This window comes from Anolis sagrei, chromosome 3, assembly GCF_037176765.1.
Source record: "Anolis sagrei isolate rAnoSag1 chromosome 3, rAnoSag1.mat, whole genome shotgun sequence".
NCBI lineage: Eukaryota > Metazoa > Chordata > Lepidosauria > Squamata > Dactyloidae > Anolis > Anolis sagrei.
Window position 1 is genome coordinate 148,981,880 of NC_090023.1, and position 22,938 is coordinate 149,004,817.

At 41.9% G+C, this 22,938-nt stretch overlaps 1 protein-coding gene across 3 annotated transcripts in view; it reads right to left on the minus strand.

The window, feature by feature from the left end:
* LOC132771299 (dual specificity protein phosphatase 13B-like) overlaps positions 1–18,399 on the minus strand; it is a 33,037-nt gene extending 14,638 nt beyond the window's left edge. Inside the window, exon 1 of one of the 3 annotated variants that reach the window (XM_067466955.1) lies at positions 17,993–18,399. The gene's annotated coding sequence lies outside the window, so the exon portion shown is untranslated. Of the gene's footprint in view, positions 1–3,650; positions 3,887–8,629; positions 8,713–17,992 lie in introns of those variants that run through there. The other 2 variants (XM_060769126.2, XM_067466956.1) reach the window with 2 other exon arrangements.
* Positions 18,400–22,938: the final 4,539 nt, after the last annotated feature.

The following is a 22,938-nucleotide window of genomic DNA, read 5'->3' on the forward strand; positions in this document are numbered from 1 at the left end:
GAATTTATTAACTACTTCTTTACCTATTTTGGGTTGCATTTCCCCTATTACCTCATCCACTCTGTATTGCTCAGGTTGAATACCAATCTCCTTTTGGGAGAAGACTGAGGCAAAAAAAGTTGTTGAGCAGCTCTGCCTTTTCCTTATCCCCTGTTAGCATTTCTCCATCTTCTCAATGCAGACACCCTACCGTTTCTCTGTTCTTCCTTTTTCTACGGACATAACCAAAGAACCCCCTTTTATTGTTTTCAATTTCTCTGGCAAGCCTGAGCTCATTTTGTGCTTTAGTCCTTTGGACCTTTTCCCTACATATGTTGGTTATTTGTTTGAATTCCTCTTTGGTGATTTCCCCCCTTTCCATTTCTTGTACATGTCTCTTTTAAATCTTAGTTCATTTGAAAGTTCTTTCTTTTGGTTTCTTCTCTTTTACCTTTGTTGGCAAAATTGTGTCTTCAGTACCTCACTTTTAAGAAACTCATCTCCATCATTAATTCCCTACTCTTTTAGTAGAGAAGGGAGTTAATGAAAACTGCAAAGGCTTTTCTATGCCAAGTGTGGAGTTCAAGCCCTCGAGTGTCAATGATGTCACCAACATTTGCAGGGAAACACAAATATTTAAGTCTGCTAAGGGAGTTATGTTTTTCTCTGATGCAAGGTGTTGCTGAAATCATCATCTGGAGGGAAAGACCTCCCGGGGGCCAGCTTTTGCTGTTGGCAGACAAAGTGAAGGAAAGACTGGCAGTCAGTCGTTGCAAACTATTCTCTGCAGTTCTTTGAAAAGGATGGGATGTTCAGCATAGCCAAAACTGGTAATTCTCATTTTGGTTTCAACCCTTTTTGAACAAGTCTGGGATATCTCTCCCAAAGCCCCCCCCCCCCCCCAACTGATCTCCAAAAGTCTCTTAGCCCTTCAATTTGTTTTTTAAATGCATTTGCTCCCAAACCCTATAGAAAGCACCCCCCCCCACCCAAACATGTGAAAACACACCAACACACTCTACTATCCTCAATACACCAAGCCTTTCATTTCCATTCTTTTTCAAAATGTGATGTGATGTGATGGCACTTCTTGTTGCCATTACTATAGGGGAAAATGAAGACATTTGGGTTTACAGTGGGGTGGATATGATTGCAGGAATTTGGAGGGGAAATTGTCTCTTGACACCATATGCAATTGTCCTTCTCTGTCTTAGAACAGTTCAATTATTCCTTGATGTTTAGGGAATTTAGGGATGTACCCTAGGATATTGTTTTTTGAGAAAGAGCTCATATATGGCAGCAAAACTGCACTTTGCATTTCCCCCCAAAATGCTTAAGAACCGTAATCCCAAATCGCATGCAATTGTGATGTTGCATTTCTCATGTATGAAGACTACTCTTGCAAACAGCTTATCCCAAATGTTGTGATGGTTTTGACTGATAGCCTTTTTCAGAGTGTAAATCTCAATTGGGTACCTATTATCACATGTGGTGGTCATGCAAAATAGCAAAGAATTACTGGAAGGAAATACAAAAAAAAGAAATAAATAAAAATACAACGGAAACTAGAATACTTCTTATTGAGTATCACAGATGAGGAATTTGATAGAAATAAAACATGCTCTTCAACCATTTTGCAACTGCGGCCAGAGTAGTTTATGCACGAACATGGGGGGGGGGGGGGGAGGCTGCATGGGAAAACATCATTAGTCAAAGAAGGTATTTTGGATGGACATCTTATTATATAATTTGCTGTTACACAATTTGAAACAAAAACTGAGCACCTTCCCTAGGGCCAGAGCAAGCATGGATGTTGGAAAAATGAAATGTGTTGCTTTAGGTTCATATTTAGAACTATAGTATATTGATTTGGGAACATATACTGTTCTTTTAAATTAGGACAGCTCTTATTCCTGTCCCATCCAGCTTGGAGCAAAATCCTGTGGCAACCCTGTTCCCCACAAGAATGCTAAATATGCCTGTAAAACACTCTGGCAAATCAGTTCATATTGCTTGCATGTCCTTGGCATACCATCTGCTTGCAGTTGGTGGGGCTTCCAGCAAATCTATGCTATTAAGGAAAATACCAGTCTTGTAGTTTTCTTCTTTATGCCCTCTTAGGGGGTGCTGCCTTTAAAGAGACTTCCTATCTATCCTGTCAGGTTTAAAACCGAATTCTGTAGCACAGTATCTGCTGGCGTGCGATGACTTATGGGGTGACCATCTTCTACATCATCCTTTATCCCAGAATATTGTCCCTTTAATTGACCACATTGTTTGTTTGTTAACTGACCTGGCAGTTGATAGAGGTCAGATAAAATTGCAGCAGATAATAGTGTAAACTATGGATCAGTGCCTTCCTCAGTTCATGTACCTTTGTGGAAGAGCCCAGGAAGTTGACCTGACTTTTACTGTCAGAGCTGTATTGGGCGTAAACATGGATGTGCCCAGTTAAGTCTTGACAGCAGAAAAATGGCTCCTTGACCAAGGTCATAGCCTGTCATATTAAGAATGCTATGGAAGGACACAGTGCACTTTAATGAAAGGATGTTAACTCTGGGACTATCCTCATTCGGCTATTCAGAAAATAGCTTGTGTTTCTAAGACAAGATTCAGAATGCAGGCAGTTCCCAAGTTTCCAACATCCAACTTTCATATGACTCATACTTTAGTACGGGGGTGAGACAACAGGAAGTGGGAAGAATCTACTCATTGGAAGGAAAATTCACTGCTGGAAGAGTTATCATGGGGAAAAGATGTCTCAACAGAAGCTTTATCACCTTTCCTTGTTTCCACAACAATCCAAATTTTTCAAAAACTAATTATCACAGGGACAGAAAGTGATGTGAAGTCTTCTGAACAGGGTCTCAAACTGTAAAATAGACACCACAAGGGCATAACGCTTTTCTATGCTATCAAAGCTGACAGATAGATAGATAGATAGATAGATAGATAGATAGATAGATAGATAGATAGATAGATGGCTGGTGTTACACTTAAAAATGTACCTGCTCCAACTTACATACAAATTCAACTTAAGAACAAACCCACAGAATCTATCTTGTCTGTAACATGGGGACTGCCTGCATAACCAAATAATCACACCAGATACTCTTTAAAACACCAAGTTTTATTTTACATGTTTGTTTTATAGTGTAGGATCAGACCTTTGACATATATGTCAGAATGGCAGTGGCGGCGGCATCACCATGGATGACCAGGCATTTGGTCTTAGGCAGGTGGCAAAGATCACTATCTCCCCTCTGCTATGAGTTAGGAATACAATATCGAGAGCCTCAGATGGTGGAAGATGAGGAACAAAGCATTTCAGCTGTTTTTGATATGATTCCTAGTGTATAGGATATGGTCAGCTCCAGAATGGTCCTAGCCACCTGTTAAGTTAGGGTGGGTGAATTTGGGGCTTACTGGAATTTGACACCCCGATTCGTTGCTGGGGAATGGGGTGGATCAATGGAGCCTTCTCGGATAGCAGTGACATAATCTGTATGCTGCCTCATGGAATCCCAGATGTCTCCCATAAATCATTAGCATACAGCCCTGCTACGGTCAACATGGCTAAGCATAGTGTAATGCACTTAAAATAATCAATCAAATTAGCACAAAGGTCAAGCCATCGCAGAGGGACCAGGGATCAGATAGTTTATCCTTACCGTGCAAGCTAAACTATGCTGTGAAATAGATGAAATCTCATCTTGCGTCTTCCCACGGCCATTATTCATTATGAAGTCTCAGAAATGAGAGGGGGAAATGGGGCCGATGTCAGGGTAATGTGGTGGGAAAGAGGAGAGCCCCAGTCTCTCTGTGGAAATGTGAGGAGACAGGAAATCAGAAGATCTTGCTCACAAATAGATGGAATGAGCAATAGTAACCTACAAATGGGAGTGTAGGCTGGAGTAGTTCTACCCAACCAAGTACCTTGCAGATATGCTGGATTTTTTTTAAAAAAAACTTTATATTTCCTCCCATAAAGAACCTGAAGCAGATTGCATCTATTATAATAACAAAGAAAGAAAGAAACAAAACAAAACAAATTATTCTCTGTAAATTCTCCATTTCCAATTCTATTTCGAAATATGGCATCTTTTAGGCCTCTTCTACACTACTTTGAACAGGATTATCTAGCAGTATTGTTGCTGTTGATTCGTTCAGTCACTTCCGACTCTTCTTGACCTCATGGGCCAGTCCATATCAGAGCTCCCTGTCATCCGTGGCCACCCCCAGCTTCTTCAAGGTCAAGCCAGTAACTCCAAGGATACCATCCATCCATCTTGCCCTTGGTCGGCCCCTCTTCCTTTTTCTTCCATTATCACCAGCATCATTGTCTTCTCAAGCTTTCCTGTCTTCTCATGATGTGGCCAAAGTACTTCATCTTTGCCTCTAATATCCTTCCCTCCAGTGAGTAGTCAGGCATTATTTCCTGGAGTATAGGCTGGTTTGATCTTCTTGCAGTCCAAGGCACTCTCAGAATTTTCTTCCAGCACCACAGTTAAAGTGTCTATCTTCCTTCACTCAGCCTTCCTTATAGTCCAGCTCTTGCATCCATAAATTACTATGGGGAATACAATTGCTTTAACTCTGCTGATCTTTGTTACTATGGGAAATACCTTTACTTTAACTATGCAGATCTTCAGTGTAGAGACATCTTCATGTTGATGTCTCTACTCTTAACTATTTTATCCAGACCTGGCAGATTAGACTCAAATACTCCAGTTCAAATCAGATAATGTGGATTATCTGCTTTGATAATCTGGATTTTATGGCAGTGTAGAAAGGGCCCACGTATCTTCTCTGAATGCTTCTCTGTATCTCTATTTGACATCTAGTAACGTTTGATTTCTGAATCCGACATGCTGCACATCACAGAGCTTTTCAGATTTTCTGCTTTCAAGGAGCAGCATCCAAACACATCAAGTTTGGAGCATGGGAATCTCTGATTATCTTTGCAGGGGCCCTATTTTTGTATACATTTTCCATATATACTCCTGAGAAGTTCCTCATGTGGAAGTTAAGAGCAGGTTTTATGACCAAAATTATGGATTTTGATATGACCCGTGGAAAAGTTGAGGGTCATCTACAGAGAAAGCACCAATGCCACCTCGGAAGGCCAGCTGTCCCTGGCCATTGTTGCCATTTCTCTGTCCAGGCATTCAGAAAGGCCAGAAGCAGTGCCAAGCTCTCATCTTTTGATGCTCTACTAAGAGAAGATGGTTCCGTTTTTCATAAGAGTTAAGGTACTGTACTTACACTGGCTTGTGAATAAAGTGACCCATGTTTTCTGGGATTTTTATTTTTGCTGAAATTTCTATTTATACAATAGTATATACAGTATATCCTGGAGGATATTCCTGGATTTCATTTTTGTCCTCTCTGCCAAAAAACAAAACAAAAAACAAACAAAAAAACAAAAAAAACAAAAAGAAAACAAAACTGCATGCTATTAAATATTAAAAATAAGTAAAGTGGGGACATATTTTGTCTTTTTGTACAGCCCTTGAGTTGTCCACATTGCTCTTTTTTTTTCCTAAATTACCTCTTCTAAATGCCTTCAAGAGGAGCAATTCACTTTTTGTAGGTGTGGTAAGGGGCCTTGCACTGTTCAATAGTATATACAGTATATCCTGGAGGATATTCCTGGATTTCATTTTTGTCCTCTCTGCCAAAAAACAAAACAAAAAACAAACAAACATAAAAACAAAAGGAAAATCAAAGCAGTGCAGCCTTCTCAACAGTTTTTCAAAACCAGAAGTGAACTTCTAACCACTTCCAGGTATTTATTTATTTACAGTATTTATATACCGCCTTTCTCGCCCCTGGGGGGACTCAAAAGTTTTTGCCTTTTACAAGTTTTTGTGCCTTCCAGAGGGTCCCAAGGCCTGAACATTGACCCTTGGATCAGCTGCCGTATCCTTGCCAAACCTGTTTCCACAGCTTCACAGCCCTCATAGTAGGATCTTATGCCATGAGGCCATTTAAGGGGAAATACCCTGACTGGAGCCCCCGGTGGCGCAGTGGGTTAAAGCACTGAGCTGCTGAGCTTGTTGATTGAAAGGTCACAGGTTCGATTCCGGGGAGCGGCGTGAGCTTCCGCTGTCAGCCCTAGATTCTGCCAACCTAGCAGTTCGAAAACATACAAATGTGAGTAGATCAATAGGTACTGCTCCGGCGGGAAGGTAACGGCGCGCCATGCAGTCATGCTGGCCACATGACCTTGGAGGTGTCTATGGACAACACTGGCTCTTTGACTTAGAAATGGAGATGAGCACCACACCCCAGAGTCAGACATGACTGGACTTAATGTCAGGGGACTACCTTTACCTTACCCTAACTTCATCCTTGGGAGACTCATATCAGAAAGGTTTTGGCTAGTTGTACAAAATGACACTGAAAGAGTTACAAACTGAACAGGGATATTAGACCAAACTCTAGCAGCCCTATGCAATATCTTTAAAGCATCAAATGACTTATTTCCTTCCTTTTGCTGGCAGCCAGACATGATGTTGCCAGCAAGGGAAAGGAACTTCAGAATAGATTTATGGCACTGTAAAATCTGGAATTTTCTTGGCCTTACTAGAAAAATAAACTTGTCAGATCAAACATGCAAGCAGACTCCAGCGACGTCTCACAGGGACTCCTGGAGAGGTCTGTTTGGATGAAATTCAAAGGTCATCCTTCAATTGACTTTTCTGATTAACTATTATTCTGACTCCGGTAAATATTTTCAACTGATCTATATTGTTTTCAGGCAATAATGTGGAGGTATGTTTTTTGCTTTTCAATTGTCTGATTTGTTATCTTGATTGGTGTTTTGTATTATAATTTGTAACCTATGGCCCTTCTACACTGGAAGATCATGTGGCCCCCAATCCAGTGTCTTTATAGGGTCTCCATCAGCTGCCTTGAAGGTCAGAAGGAGTCTCTACTGCCCAACAGGGCAGGAACTCTACCCCCTCCCTCTTGGCTGTCCCAACCACAACACACTGCCTACTTTGTTCTCAGAATCTCTGGCTGACATCAGTCAGAACAATGTTGTGCTAAGGGAGCTGTAAGTGAGGAAAGCCCCCCCCCCCCTCTTATCTCAGCAGACAGGCATTCTGAGAAGAAATTAGGTGGTGTGTCATGGTTGGGGATAGGCATGACACGGGGGGGGGGGGGGTGATAGGGGACGTCAAGGTGGTCTCCCCTTGATGTCAGGCATGTAGCCGGGGGAGGGGGGGCTTGAGGAGCTTCAGCCCCCCCCCTCCCCAAATTCTCATGGTGGCCCACGAGAAGGCCTTACTGGTGCATTATTTAAACTATTATGTTTATTCATATCATGATCTGTTCACCATACTCAATATATCCCATATGCATGGAGGTATTGGAGTAACAATACAAAAGGTTTGCTAGGGTAGACCCTCCTTCACTCAGACTCAGCCCCCCCCCCCCCCCGAATCAAGCTCAGCCCCCCCCCCCATCAAAATCCTGGCTACGGGCCTGCTTGACGGTAAGACAGATCAGCCCTGCTCCAGTACTAACCCAGGTACACATCAACTCAGGGACTTTATCACATCGTCTTCAGGCTCCATTTCCATGCGCTTAGGAAATGGAGCCCTACAGGAGTCCCACGGAAGCCATCCCATGTTGTAAGGGTAGATCAGCCCTGCCTGGCATTAATCTGCTCCAGGACTAATCCAGGTACACAAGGTCTTAGCCTGTAGTTTTACAAGGTCTTAGCCTTCTCTACCAAAGAGTGCAAGCGCCTCACCAGACCACAAATCCCAAGATTCCATAGCAATGTGTCATAGCAGTTAAAGTGGTGTCAAACTGCATCAATTGTACAGTGAAGATGAACCCTAAATCCAGCTCCAACTCGTGTTGGCTATCAGCATCTTAAGAATGTCAGTTTTTCCTTAAAAATCAAAGTTACCAATAGCTTATAATTGTCATTTTAAATTTAGCTTTTGGGGTTTTGCGCATTACAAGAAGCAGAAAGCACAGAAAGATGGAGATTTCGTTTGTGCTGAGCCAATTTCAGCCTCCTGCCTCTCCTGCTGCTACAATCAAAACCCACAGAAAGGCAGATGAATCTTCTCACCAGCTGTATTAGCCGGAGGGGACAGTGATGGCTAACCTGGAACAGGGTTGTTAGGCAACATCTTTCCCTAAGAAAGACAGTTGCCCACAATGTGAGGATTGTCTGTACCCAAACGGTGGGACAGTAATGTCGCAGAAAGAAATTCATCTGCTATATAAATATTCCTGGCTTGGATTCCATCTCTGTGGTTAAGCAATTCTCTGCTATAAATCTGTAAAACACAGGCAGCCTGTCTCTGCAGACTCGCAGGGAAAGAGAGAGAGAGAGACGAAAAAAATGAGCCGCCATTTGATTTCTTTCTCCGCGCTTGTATTTTGCTTCCTCTGAATAATTGCTGAAATCCTTTATATTCAATTCCAGTGAGATATATTTGCTAGGGGGTTTTGTGTGGCAACGATTAAGATTGTGTGATTATTTTTTTTAGAAGCAATGAATGTTTAATATCAAGGGAAAAAGAAATCAGGAAAACAGGTCTGCAAATTTATCACAGCAATGGCAACATGCCTTCCACCTAGCGGAGCCAAGATCATACTAACAGATGCAGATCATAATTACCTGTGTTTCAAAGTACGCCTGGGATTTACTGTTTCTCCTCCTGCAACACAGACAGCAGGGGAAAGGCAGAACAAAGAGCAGGGCTGAAGTGGTGCTGAGAAAAGGAAAACTGCAACACTGAACAAGGCGTACTATAAGAGTAAGATATTCTCGCTTAAGGGACAACATGAAAGCCTCTAAATCTATCATAAAGGGAAGCTTTACTTTATGTCTTGGCTGGGGTTGTGATAAATTCCCTCTGCTTAGTGCTCATAGTGTCTTGCCAATGTTAGTCTCCCTAGGTGAAATTCAGGACTTCCGTCCACATAGTATAATGCAGGGTAGTGGTTAAAGCAGTGTTTCTCAACCTAGGGGTCGGGACCCCTGGGGGGGGGGGGTTGCAAAGGGGTGTCAAAGGGGCCACTAAAAACCATCAGAAAACAGTATTTTCTGTTGGTCATGGTCCAACAGAAGTGCTGGTCTTGGCCTATAAAACCCTATACGGCTCTGGCCCAGCTTACTTATCCTAACGTATCTCCCTCTACATTCCACCTTGTAATTTAAGATCTACTGGGGAGACCCTACTCTTGGTCCCACCAGCGTCGCAAACGTGTCTGGTGGGGATGAGGGACAGGGCCTTCTCAGTGGTGGTCCCCCGCTTGTGGAATTCGCTCCCCTTGCCTGTGTTAGCCGCCCTGAGTCCCCCTCGGGGGTGAGAAGGGCGGGGTAAAAATGGTGTAAATAAATAAAATAAATAATTCTGTGTGGGAAGTTTGGCCCAATTCTATCATTGATGAGGTTCAAAATGCTCTTTGATTGTACATATTATTTTTTTGTCATGTCAGAAGCATGCTGTTGTGAGAGAATTGGCCGTCTGCAAGGACATTGCCCAGGGGACGCCCTGATAATTTTTGATGTTTTATTATCCTTGTGGGAGGCTTCTCTCATATCCCCGCATGAGGAACTGGAGCTGATAGAGGGAGCTCATCCGCCTTTCCCCAGATTTGAACCTGCGACCTGTCGGTCTTCAATCCTGCTGGCACAGGGCTTTAACCCACTGCGCCACCGGGGGCTCTTGATTGTAGGTGAAGCCCAGCAACTACAACTCCCAAATGTCAAGGTCTATTTCCCCTAAACTCTACCAGTGTTCACATTTGGGCATATTGAGTATTCATGCCAAGTTTGGTCCAGATCCATCATTGTTTGAGTCCACAGTGCTCTCTGGATGTCGGTGAACTACAATTGTAAAACTCAAGGTCAATGCCTACCAAACCCATCCAATAATTTCTGTTGGTCAAGTTTGGTTCAATTCCATCGTTGGTGGAGTTTGAATCAATGCTCTTTGGTTGTAGGTGAACTATAAATCCCAGAAACTACAACTCCCAAATGACAAAAACAATCCCCCTCAATCCCACCAGTATTCTAATTTGGGCATATCAGATAATTATGCTAAATTTGGTCCAGTGAATAAAAATACATTCTGCATTTCAAATATTTACACTATGATTCATGATAGTAGAAAAATTACAGTTATAAAGAATCAGCGAAAATAATGTTAGAGTTGGGGGTCACCACAACATTAGAAACTGTATTAAATGGGTCGAGGCATTAGGAAGATTGAAAACCACTGGGTTAAAGGATCCTGGTGAAAAATCTCACTACTTCATCACACTAGAGAAAAAAGTTCACTTAAATTTTAGTTTCTGCCTCCTGCAGAATTCTGGGGTTTGTAGTTTAGGGAGGCTGTTAAAGGCTCCTCCCTAAACTACAACCCCCCAAATTCTGCAGGAGCAAAAAACAGATTTAAAGTGGATTCATTCTCTAGTTAGTAATGAACTTTGTAGTTAGAGCTGGGAAATTCATTCTCCTTCAATCTGTTTCCAACTGCAGAAGGGGAATACTACTACTAATGCTACAGGTTTATTATAAGAAGTCATGAAAAGATTTAGGCCAAGAAATGTTGAAATATCCTAAATAAATATTAGGCTTGGGAGCGGAATGACAATAAACTGGCTTCACTATGTTTACTTTTATCCATTATTTCCCTGGAACTCCCCAGACCTCACTGAAGGTTGCAGTCCTCTCTGCAGTTTCCAGACTGAATGCTCAATGAAGCGTTCTCGTCATGTTTTATTGTTTACCTGTGTGGCATTGAATTTTTGCTGGATTTGTAAGCCACCTTGAGTCCCCTCTCGGGTCAAGAAATGTGGCGTAGAAATGAAGTAAGTAAATAAATAAATATGCTCCCAGAATTGCCACAAATCATAGCAATTCCAGTGGTGCCTATCCGGGGGCCTGGGGAACCTGTCACCCCATGCCCCGCATCATCTGACTGACCCGAATCCCCATCTCATGGGGGGGAAGTGTCCACCTCCCTGCTTCCCCCCATTGATCCAAGGCAACACAGAAAGGTATAGCAGTATGCGCTGGTTTGCCTTCCCTTTTACGACAGAGCCCAGCTGGAAGTTGCAGTACATCGTGAGAGTTGGTAGACTCCATTCTAAAAGGATAAGTGAACCGGCACCAATTTCATGCCGTCTGATGAAGTTGTAAGTGTATCTCATCATCTGATTCACTCCATACTTTTTATCCCTTCCCTATAGACCCCCTTATGTTTTCCCTCTCCCCCCCTTTTTTTTTATTTGATCAAGTTTTTGGTTGGCCCAAAACAAGAAAGAACATTTCTTCTCTATGGTTGGACTTAGAGAAGTCAATTTCCTCGAATCATATATGTAAACAAATTTTGGCTGACTAGTGTTACTTGATTTACTGTCACTGATATCATTGACTAGCCTTTTTAAAATTTGCAATTCTTTTTATTGTTTTGGTTTTAATTACAAGTTTATTTCTACATTTCTTCAGTGATAACGAGGGCTGCCAGAGTGAAAACTGGAAAGGACCCCTGTACCTTTAATGACTGTGTGAAATAGGGAATTTCAACCGCTGTTACCTGTCACACAACCAAACAAGAAGCAATGTCTGCTGAAATTCCCTCTTCTACACAAGCATTAAAGATGCAAGAGCCTTCTCCAATTTTCAATCTGGCAACACTAAAAGCCAGCTTGGAGGGACAGAGGGGGAGATGTAAATGCAAGGTGGAAGGCAGTAATTCTGTTCTCCCTTGGATTTTCCTACTTTTTGTTTATGGTTGCCAAATCAGCACCCCAAGATGTTAAAGCCCAGAGTCTAAGGGATCCCATATGACATCATCATGTTTATGATGTCACCGAGACAGGATAACAATGGTTGGGAAGCAGGATGAAAATTTTCCATGATCAACTGATTTACACAGCCCAACCATATTCTTGGTATCTTCATTTTCAGACTTGTTCCTGGGGTTATTTATGGCACTGATTCAGAAAATTGCATTGTATAGACCACATCCACTCTAGTTTCTTAAAGGTGGTTATCATTATTTTCAGCAGAGGAAGACTGATATATGGTGTATGTTCTGAATCTCAAAATCTACAGCTAATAAGGGGAACCTGGTACCATGTCTGGAGTCAGCGTATCAAATGTATCTAGAAACAGTTTTAACATTTGTGGTACAAAAATGTGTGTTGGCCAAATATTATAGAAGCAGGCACAAGTGCTGTTAGTTCAGAATTTGGATAAACCCTGCTAACCAGGCAATACATTGATACAGAAACAGAGGGTGATAGGCAGAGAGGGAACATGTTTCAGTAGTCACGCAGGTGGCAAACTGTGCCCAATAGTTGCAGCAGGTGGTACCATTCAGGGTAGAACTTCCATCTTACCTGGCTTTACCTTCAGCATATCTGTAGAGTTTTTGCAAGCCTCTTACTGGTGTTTGGACTTCTAAGAGGCTCACTACTATCAGTGGGCAGATTTTTTCATAGGCTTAGGACCTCATCAGATGCATGGTCCCATCCCACCCCCCATTCCCCGTTTCTACACACTTTAAAGTTTAAAGACAGAGTCCCACAGAGTCCATTATATGACACAAGACTACTCCCAGCGGTTCCCTATGGGACTCTATCTCTAAACTGTTTTTAAAGTGTGTAGAAACTGAGGTTTTAGAGTTAGGGAGGAATCGTCTTTAGAGCTCCTGATTCGCACAGAAATGGTTAAAGGCGCTATATTTTAACACGGGATGGTAACTTCAGATTCCCCCATATTAGTTTTAGTGATATCAAAGTGTGGGCATTCTTGTGGGAGATCTCAAAATGTGTCTTGATGTTCCTTTTCTCAACATTAATCCTCTTGCATTAAAAACTTTTATGGTTTTTAAAAATAATTTATTCTTCAGGAATTGCACAATTTTGATATATTACCAGTTTGCTATAGCTATATTCCCTCTCCCCTTTAAAACTTAGGTTTTGGGCTTTTGCCAATCTGAGATTTTTAATTAAAGGAAGAATGCAGAATAGGCAGGGACTACACTCATCCGTGTGTGATAGCTCAGAACACAGAGGATTACTGTTGAAATAGACAAAAGTACATCCTGCGTGATGGGGGTAAATATATTATTATTTTTCCTTATAAACACACCAGAATAAAATGCTATGGTAAAGTAGATGCTTCCCCCCACTTTTCACCTCTCATGGCATGAGGTCCTCTTGAGAGGATGTATCTCCACTGTAGAATTAATGCAGTTTGACATAATTTTTACTGCCCTGGTTCAATACCATGGAATCCTGGCAGGTGGGGCACCAGCACTCTGACCGAGGCTAGAGACCTTGCCAAACCACAACTCCCATGATTCCATAGCATTAACCCATGGCAGTTAAGTGGTGTCAAATTGCACTAAGTACAGTGGCTCAAGAGCAGTACGTGTGAAAAAGATCTTGGAGTCCTTGTGGACAACAAGTTAAACATGAGCCAACAATGTGATGTGGTGGCAAAAAAAGCCAATGGGATTTTGGCCTGCATCAATAGAAGCATAGTGTCTAGATCTAGGGAAGTAATGGTATCCCTCCATTCCGCTTTGGTTAGACCACACCTGGAATATTGTGTCCAATTCTGGGCACCACAATTCAAGAGAGATATTGACAAGCTGGAATGTGTCCAGAGGAGGGCGACTAAAATGATCAAGGGTCTGGAGAACAAGCCCTATGAGGAGCGGCTTAAGGAGCTGGACATGTTTAGCCTGAAGAAGAGAAGGCTGAGAGGAGATATGATAGCCATGTATAAATATGTGAGAGGAAGCCACAGGGAGGAGGGAGCAAGCTTGTTTTCTGCTTCCTTGGAGACTAGGATGTGGAACAATGGCTTCAAACTACAAGAAAGGAGATTCCATCTGAACATGAGGAAGAACTTCCTGACTGTGAGAGCCGTTCAGCAGTGGAACTCTCTGCCCTGGAGTGTGGTGGAGGCTCCTTCTTTGGAAGGTTTTAAACGGGGGCTGGATAGCCATCTGTCAGGGGTGATTTGAATGCAATATTCCTGCTTCTTGGCAGGGGGTTGGACTGGATGGCCCATGAGGTCTCTTCCAACTCTTTGATTCTATGATTCTATGTAAATATACCCTAAGCCATTGCTGCTAGGGCTTATACAACAAGATAGCTCATGAGATACAACACTTCCCTTCTTCCCTTCCTTGCTCTATAAAATGGCTGAATAAGCTCAAGTATATGTATTCTTTGCCATCTCATCAGTCCCTTCCCCTTCTTAAAAATCTTGTTCTTTGATTTGTCTTCAAGAATTGGCTGCTTGTAGTAGTATAACTACAACACACTTGCAGGCATTCTGCTTTTGATTGCCATCACCTCAAATTGCCATGGATGTAGGAGCCTGAATGCTTGCTACTGTGCTTATGACATTCATTAACTCTGATACCTTGTGGCCTGCTGAAATTCAGTATTGTTGGAAAGTCACATTTTGGACATGCAAAGTTATTTTCTCTCAAGAGCCTTTTGAAAAGAAACGATTTCCCAGAAGAAGAGATCAATGGTAATATATAACTGGCTGCTGCAATTTGAGATGACCTAATAGCTTGAGTCTGGAATGAAGGAAATTGCTTTCCAGTTTGAAAATACTGAAAAGATGAAAAACTGCGTTCTACTTCATCCAGATCACTTGGAAAAAGAAACTAGAAAGACTGCCTGGTTTTGTTTGGGGAACAGCTGCCTGGATGCCTGCCTTCTGTATCCTGTTCAACATGTATCTGTAAACAAAGTGCGGATTGGAAAAGGAAATTCACTAGTCCTTTGAAAAAACTAAAATCTGGAACTTTCAATTGTTTGGGTGGAAGAAAGCAGAATAAAGCCACATTTTAAGAAGGCAGGATGCATTATATGTTCAGTGAGTTTTCAAACCCGAATGTCTTACTTGATGAGTGCAGCAAAGATAGTAGAATCTGAAGGTCATGTGTAAAGTATACATTGACTAACAATATGGTACCAGAAATGAGTCTGCATCTTGCTTTCTTAGTCAGTTTATATCTGTAGCCAGGCATGTAGCCGGGGGGGGGGGGGGGGGGGGTCGGGGGGCTTCAGCCCCCCCCCCCCCCGAAATTTTCATGGTGGTTCGCGAAAAGGCCTTATTGGTGCATTATTTAAACTGTTATGTTTATTCATATCATGATCTGATCACCATACTCAATATATCCCATATGCATGGGGGTATTGGGGTAATGATACAAAAGGTTTGCTAGGCTAGACACTCTTTCACTCAGACTCAGCCCCCCGAAACTCAGCCCCCCCCGAAATCCCCCCTGAAAAAAATTCAGCCCCCCCCCCCCCCCGAAACAAAATCCTGGCTACGGGCCTGTCTGTAGCGCAGTTGCATTTGTAGGCTTACAACAGCCCGTTTCTTCAGAAAAGATGTTAGATAAAAATGGCACAGCATTTTTAATAATAGAAAAAATATTGTTTGATGAACATGTGGTAAACTGATAGTACTTGGGTAGTGACTGTGCATATCATGATGCAATAGAATCATAGAGTTCAAAGAGACCTCTTGGGCTATCCAGTCCAACTCCCTGCCAAGGAGCAGGAAAACTGCATTCAAAGCACCCCCGACAGATGGCCACCCACCCTCTGTTTAAAGGCTTCCAAAGAAGGAGCCTCCACCACACTCCGGGGCAGAGAGTTCCACTGCTGAACAGCTCTCACAGTCAGTAAGTTCTTCCTAATGTTCAGATGGAACATTCAGATGGAACATACCACACCCCTAAGGGGGTGTGGTAATGGCTTAGGGTTATTGCAAAGGAGTTGCATCTGCCTGTGTCCCTTCCCAAAAAATAGCTGCTGGCTGCATTTGGAACTGTCTTCCATTGTGGTTCCCTCAACACCCGCCATCTTTGATGACAATTTAGGAAGACTAGATTATGGACCTGAGCTACTTTGGGAGTGGGAGGGTGCTTTGCTGGCTTCAGAGGAAGGGAAGCGGCGTGTCTACTTGGCCTTGGCCTTGTGGCTCTCGGTCTTCTTGGGGAGGGGCACGTTCACCTTGACCTTATTTTTATATATTACAAATCTAATAACTTGTAAGCCAATCTAATAACTTGTCCAAATAACTTGTAAGCCACTCTTCAGTCCCCTTCGGGCTGAAAAGGATGGCATATAAATGTCGTAAATAAATTAATGACCTATAAGCATTTGGCTATATAAGGAGGATGAATGAATCCAACTTTCTCCCTCCTATGTGACTCAGTGTGAGTATCTGCTTATGTTGTATATGACTATTTTATGAGATCTGATTGCTTGCAAAAACAAGTCTGCCTGAGGATCTGCAAATCTTAATTGTACATTTGTATATATGGTAACTGTGAAGATTAAAGTCTCTGGATATTTTGGATAAAAACATTAATCCATGAATTTACTAAACAGTGTGTAGATAAGGTCAGATGCTTGCAGTTAGACTCTGCTGATTGATGGGGTGAAGCATGTTTTTGCTGTGAAAGAACTGTGCTGTAGTTTTCTTACTTCTGGGACACTTGCAGTGGTTCAGGGAAGTTGTGATTTGGAAACCATAAACCACTTCACATGCCAACGACAAAAGACTGAAGTCATATTGAATTCTTGGGCTTGTGTCTGACTAGTCAGACGTTAAACTTCACTGCAAGTTATATTGTATCTCCATAGTCATTGTGAGTTGCAACATTCAAGATTCTTTGTCACTCAGTCATTCTGCGTCCTACCCAGCACACAAAAGCATCTAGATCTGAAGCAAATTTGTGGATACGATTCTCCCTTGGATTCTTAAGTGTCAGACTGGCATGAAAGAAATCTGCCTGGAAATGTCAAAAGTTGGATGTCACACTGTGGTATTTAGATTCAGACTGAAGAGCTACATTTAAGGAATACAACTGTGAAAGCTCGAGTACAAAATTCAAAAAATGTTAGAAAAACATTCAGAACCACAAATTGTTGGTGTTGAAATTTGCATCATACCAAAGAACTGGGGCAAACTATACAATGTTTCAGAGTAACCTATGAATAGCACCTGTCTTCATTCTTGCAGTACTATAGATCTCTCTCCTTCACTCTTTTTCTACCTCAATTTTCCTTCTCTCAAGCTCTTTTTTCTAGTTTTTTCCTTATCTCTTCATTCTGGAGGATTCTGCAACTTCTTCTGCAACTTTTTCCACCCCATATCACTCCCCTTCCACTTCTCAGATCATAAACCCTTTCTTTCACCTCTATTGCCCTTTTCTATCTTCTTCCCTTCCACATCTAGAATCTGAACTCCTCGGCCAATGGCAATCTCTTGCCTGTCCCACCTTTTTTTTTTGTTTTGACTTGACATTAGGGCAACTGAAGATCTCTTCCACAATATACAATTATAGTTCTACAATTCCATTTGAACTGCTATGGTTGCATACTACAGAATCGTGAGAGCTGTAGTCGGGGAGGCACAATTAAAGTGCTAAATACTTCACAATGCTATGAATCCCAAATATTCTATAGGATGTGATCATGACAACAAGAAAAGCTTCCACAATTACCTTACTGCTTTGCTTTTCAACTTAGTAGAGTTTATATACAAGTTATATTTTCCATCCCTTTCAGAATTATACTCATAATTTCTTCTGTGATTTCCCAAGCTGAAATATATGCAAAAGTGTTGGTCCAGTTCTACAATAAAGGGGGAAATAAATACATTTTAGCTCATCTGTATTTCCTGCTCTCTTCCTCTCTCTGTATATAACTAAATGGGACTCTTTAAATAGTTCACATTGGGTCTCCTTCACACCGTTAGGTAGCCTTATAGTTGGATCAACGTACTTTGTAGATTCAAAATGGGAAGAACTGGCAGTCCCTCCGTTCTTTCTGCCTGTTCCTAACAGCAACAATAAAATAACACAACGGTGCTTCAAAGGCAGTTGTTGAATTGCTCTCACAAATAAACATTAAGCTGCCCAAAGCATGCACTTAATTCAGTGGATATCCGTTTGTCATCAAGCTTAAAGGTACTTGCCTTTTGGGGGAGCTGCTCCCTGTTGACAGTAGTTGACTGTTTTAGAAGATGACACTCTTCTGGCTCTTCCTTCTAGCCTGGTAGTTGGTTACACAACAGCCTCCCTGCATTCAGTTTATTCAATTGCTATTTTTAATGGTGGTAATTATAAACCATGATCTGTGTTCGTCTTGCGGACGTCCAAACATTGCAGAGAGAAAGGCAGCTAGGCCAGCAGTGGAGAGAAACCCATATCTGAAACTGGCTTCAGCAGAACTAACATGGCTGACACACTCTTAGTCTGCCCCAATGTCTGCGGAAAAGATATTTTGGACTGCAGCTTCCAGAATCCCCTACCAAAATGGCCATGCTGGTTGGGGAGCTTTAGTCTAAAGCAGCAATGCAAATGTTTCTAAGCCACCCAGACACTCTTATAGGGACGTGGAAGGAATAATTTGATAGACAGCCAGCCTTGCTTAATATTCTTCTAACAGAAACTGGGCTGGAAAAAAGAGATTTTCTTACAGCAACTATGCATTTCATTACAAAGACAAGTAAGAGAAGAATGTTTCAAAGAGATGGCAGGTTTGTACATCTGAGACAGCAATGGGATCTTTGCGGTGCCATGTTTACGGCATGAATTTCATCTCACAAAGCCCTGGAGCAACCAGGTGCAGATAATTATCAGAGAATACTGTGTCAAAGAAGAGCACCAACACTGAAAGAACCTTTTAAGGTTTTTTTTTTTAGATGTGGGGATAATTTACAGTAGTTGTCTGATGCCATAATAGAGAGCATCACTTTTGTTTTAGCCTTTTTGCCAGATAATCAGCGAGCAAACCCCTTGAGACAAATCAAAACGCCTGGAGTTGCTAACATCATAATTAATGGGTTCATTTACACCTTATCTGCATGTAATAGCATAAGGGCTCTTTCACATTACACAGAGGGATTTGTAGTTTGGTCAGAGGCAGCAGAATTCTAAATGCCCCTCTCCAATATGCCAATCCAATATTATATATGACAATACCGTAGCAATTAAAGTGGGATCATAGTGCTCTAACCATGTAGGACAATGCAGCACACTTATTGCTACTCCTTGTCATCCCCACACTATGTGATAGTCGCAACTTATCCTGATGGTGATAGAAAGCTTCACAAAATTGCTGGAATTGTACAATTGTGGCACCATGGTTGTATAAAACTGCACTCCTGGGTGGCAACATAATTCTTCCTTCCTACTGTACCACTTCACCAATTTTTAAAAAAATTATTACAGGTAATTTGCAATTGCAATTGTTTTGAAGTGTCGAAGGCTTTCATGGCTGGAATCACTAGGTTCTTGCTGGGTTTTTTTCGGGCTATAGGGCCATGTTCTAGAGGCATTTCTCCTGACGTTTTGCCTGCATCTATGGCAAGCATCCTCAGAGGTAGTGAGGTCAGACCTCACTACCTCTGAGGATGCTTGCCATAGATGCAGGCGAAACATCAGGAGAAATGCCTCTAGAACATGGCCCTATAGCCCGAAAAAAACCACAAGAACCTGTTTAGAAGTGCTTGGCAAAAGGAAAAAAGAAAAAAGGCTGGCACATTTTAGATCAGTGGTTCCCAACCTTTTTTTGACCTGAGACCACTTTGACCAGGGACCACCTTCCAACATTAGAACCAAAAGGGTTACGAAGCAGTTTTTGGTCAATTTTAGATTTGGTTTGGGGTGCCGACTCAGAAAATTGCATTGGATAGACCACATCAGCTCTAGTTTCTGATACAAAACATATGCCATGGTCAGTGACATGAAAGAAGTGGCAGGTGGCATGAAAGGCAATAAAATAAAATAAGAAGGAGGCTCACGGATCAGATTTTCATTCTCGTGGCACACTGGTGGTTTGTGACCTACAGGTTAAGCACCACTTTTTTCGAGGGAAGAAAACACGGCACTTGCTACTACAGAAGTGCCCAGACTCACCACATAAAGTAATCTCTGGAACTGTGATGCGACCAGGGGCTGTTGACAGGATTTGTCCATCAATAGCCTCTAACAGCTTCCTCTTGGGGAGGTGGAAGATCAGCAACTAATATTGTATGATGTTGGGCAGCCTACCAGTGTGCCGGTTCGCCACCTTTGTGTGATAAAGTCCGTAGTGTGAATGAGACCTAAGTTCTGCTGGTTCACACTAGGATTTTGTAATTTATATTGGCAAATCACAGTGCTCTGAGTCCCGAGATAAGTGTACTGATCAAAGTAAATATTCGGGGAACTGAAAGAGGTTTGAAAAAGCAACCTATACTTTATATCAGGCACCCCCAAACTCTGGCCTTCCAGACTCCCAGGATTCTTGACCATTGAACATGCTCGCTAGGGCTTTTGGGAGTTGGAGGCATTTCGGGTTGCCTGCTTTATATTAACTCAGTGCACCTTAAACACTTTGGAGCTACACAACACCGAAATTGTCAAAAAAATCGAACCAGAAATGAGAGATTTGAGGGCCATATACAGCCACAGCCCTGCAATTTGCTGACCTTTGATGCAATAGCTAATTTATCCATATAAATACAGTTGTTACTTGGTTTTGACTCTAGTCTTTATGTAAAATACACAGAGCATTTAGTTGTTCCTCCATTGAGCCCTGGATTTATGCTGACATCTGCTGGCGGAGAAAATCATTACACTTTACCTAATTTCACATCCTCTCCATCAAATGATAAATATATCTGGGAGATATTTGTTCATTCAGAGTATTTATTTTCTCTCTCTCTCTCTCTCTCTCTCTCTCTTCCTTCCTTCCTTCCTTCCTTCCTTCCTTCCTTCCTTCCTTCCTTCCTTCCTTCCTTCCTTCCTTTCCTTCTTTCCTTCCTTCTTTCTTTCTTTCTTTTAAAAAGTAGTACACTAAACCAGTGTTGTTGTTTGTTCAAACTAAAACTCCAGAGTGAGGAGCTGTTCTTAGCAAAGCACACAAGTACTCATCTAAAGTTGAAGATTAAGCTTCTCTTGTTAGCTTCAAAGTGTGGAAGCAAGACAACAAACACCCACAAAGAAGCACCCATCAACACTCTGGTTTGTGTAATTGTCGTTGAAACAGGTTCCAGGATTTCCTATGTACTAATTTGCACAGCAAAATCACCTTCTTCCATCCCGTTTTGAAACTGCATGTAGATGTGGCCAAAGTCCAACACCCAAACTACTACGCCATATAAGTACTTTCCAGCACTGGCCAGATTGTGGCATATCTGTGTGTAATCCATGCAAGGGCCATGTTCAAGAAAAGCAAAAGAGCTTTCCCTCTATAGTGATCTTCTACCCAAGACACTAATGAAACAGTCTCATGGTTGGTTCATCAAAATATTCATATGCAACACATTAATCAAAAGGAAAACACTGGATGAGTAAGTAGTTCTCGAATAAATAAATAAGTACAGCTGAAACTGGCTCCAACATCCTTTCCCCCTTATTAACACAACAACATTTTTTTATAGCCAGTCTGGCATATTTATGGTTCCAGATGGTAGTGCTTGTTTTATTATTTTACTTAAAATAATACATTTTACTTTCTCCCCCACCCCCAACATATGCTCCATATATACATACATACACACATATGTGCACATTCCTTTTCTGTTCCAAAGTAGATATGTTCAGCATCAGGGCATGTAAAGTAACTTTCATTTTATTTCTGCATTTATTGTGATTGAGAAGTAGAAATGCAGAGGTTCAAAACATTTCCCTTTAACAACGGTTGGCAAATTAGGTGTTTTTCTTCCAGGTTATCTAAGATATCAGGAATAACAATAGTCATAAATTATGAGATGTCATGGGGCAGGTAGGGAGAGATATTCACTGTGTTAGACAGGGTTACACTCCCCCGAAGACGCAGGTTCGCAGCTTGGGAGTGATCCTGGACTCGTCACTTGTGCGCCAGCTGTGCCTGTACCTTGGGAAGTCTGATCTGGCCACAGTAGTCCACACTCTGGTTACATCCCAAATTGATTACTGCAATGCACTCTACGTGGGGTTGCCTTTGAAGACTGTTTGGAAACTTCAGTTAGTCCAACGGGCGGCAGCTAGATTACTCACCGGAGCATCATGCAGGGAGCATACCACCCTCTGCTATGTCAGCTCCACTGGCTGCCAATCCAGTTCTGAGCACAATTCAAACTGCTAGTCTTGACCTATAAAACCCTATATGGCTCCGGCCCACTGTCCAAACGTATCTCCTTCTACGTCCCACCTAGGAATTTAAGATCTTCTAGAGAGGCCCTGCTCTCGGCCCCACCCTTGTCACAAATGAGACTGGTGGGGACGAGGGACAGAGCCTTCTCGGTGGTGGCCCCCTGCCTGTGGAATTCACTCCCCAGGGAAATTAGATCATTGTCATCCCTCCTCTCTTTTAGAAGGAAATTAAAAACATGGATATGGGACCAGGCCTTTGGGTAATCAGGCAGACTGACAAGGACAGTGACGACAAAAGCTTTGGAAATGGACTATGATAAGCTGAATGGACTCACTAATTACAGAACTCAGAGAAACAATGGCCACCAGGCTGGCTTTTTTCTATTAGATTTTTTCTATTAGATTTTATTGTATTAATTTAATGTTTTAATTATTTATAACTACTGTTATTTGTATTTTACTGTATTGAATAGTAGGCATCGAATTTGTGCTGGTTGGAAGCCGCCCTGAGTCCCCCCGAAATAAAAAAATACCCGAAATAAATAAAATAAATAAGTCTCCTATATCTAATGAGCTATAGGAAACCATTAAGTTTAGGATAAGAAAGCACTTCGCTTCTGTATCTCTCAAATAAGCTATAAACTTCACTAAATATGTATCATATAGCTGAGTCAACACCTCTTTTTTACTTCAGAGTATCTCTTTGTGGATCCAAAGTGGATAATGTGGGAGGAAGGAAAATTCTTCCTGTATGCCAATGGAGTACTTTGTCCACATCATGAGAAGACAGGAGAGCTTG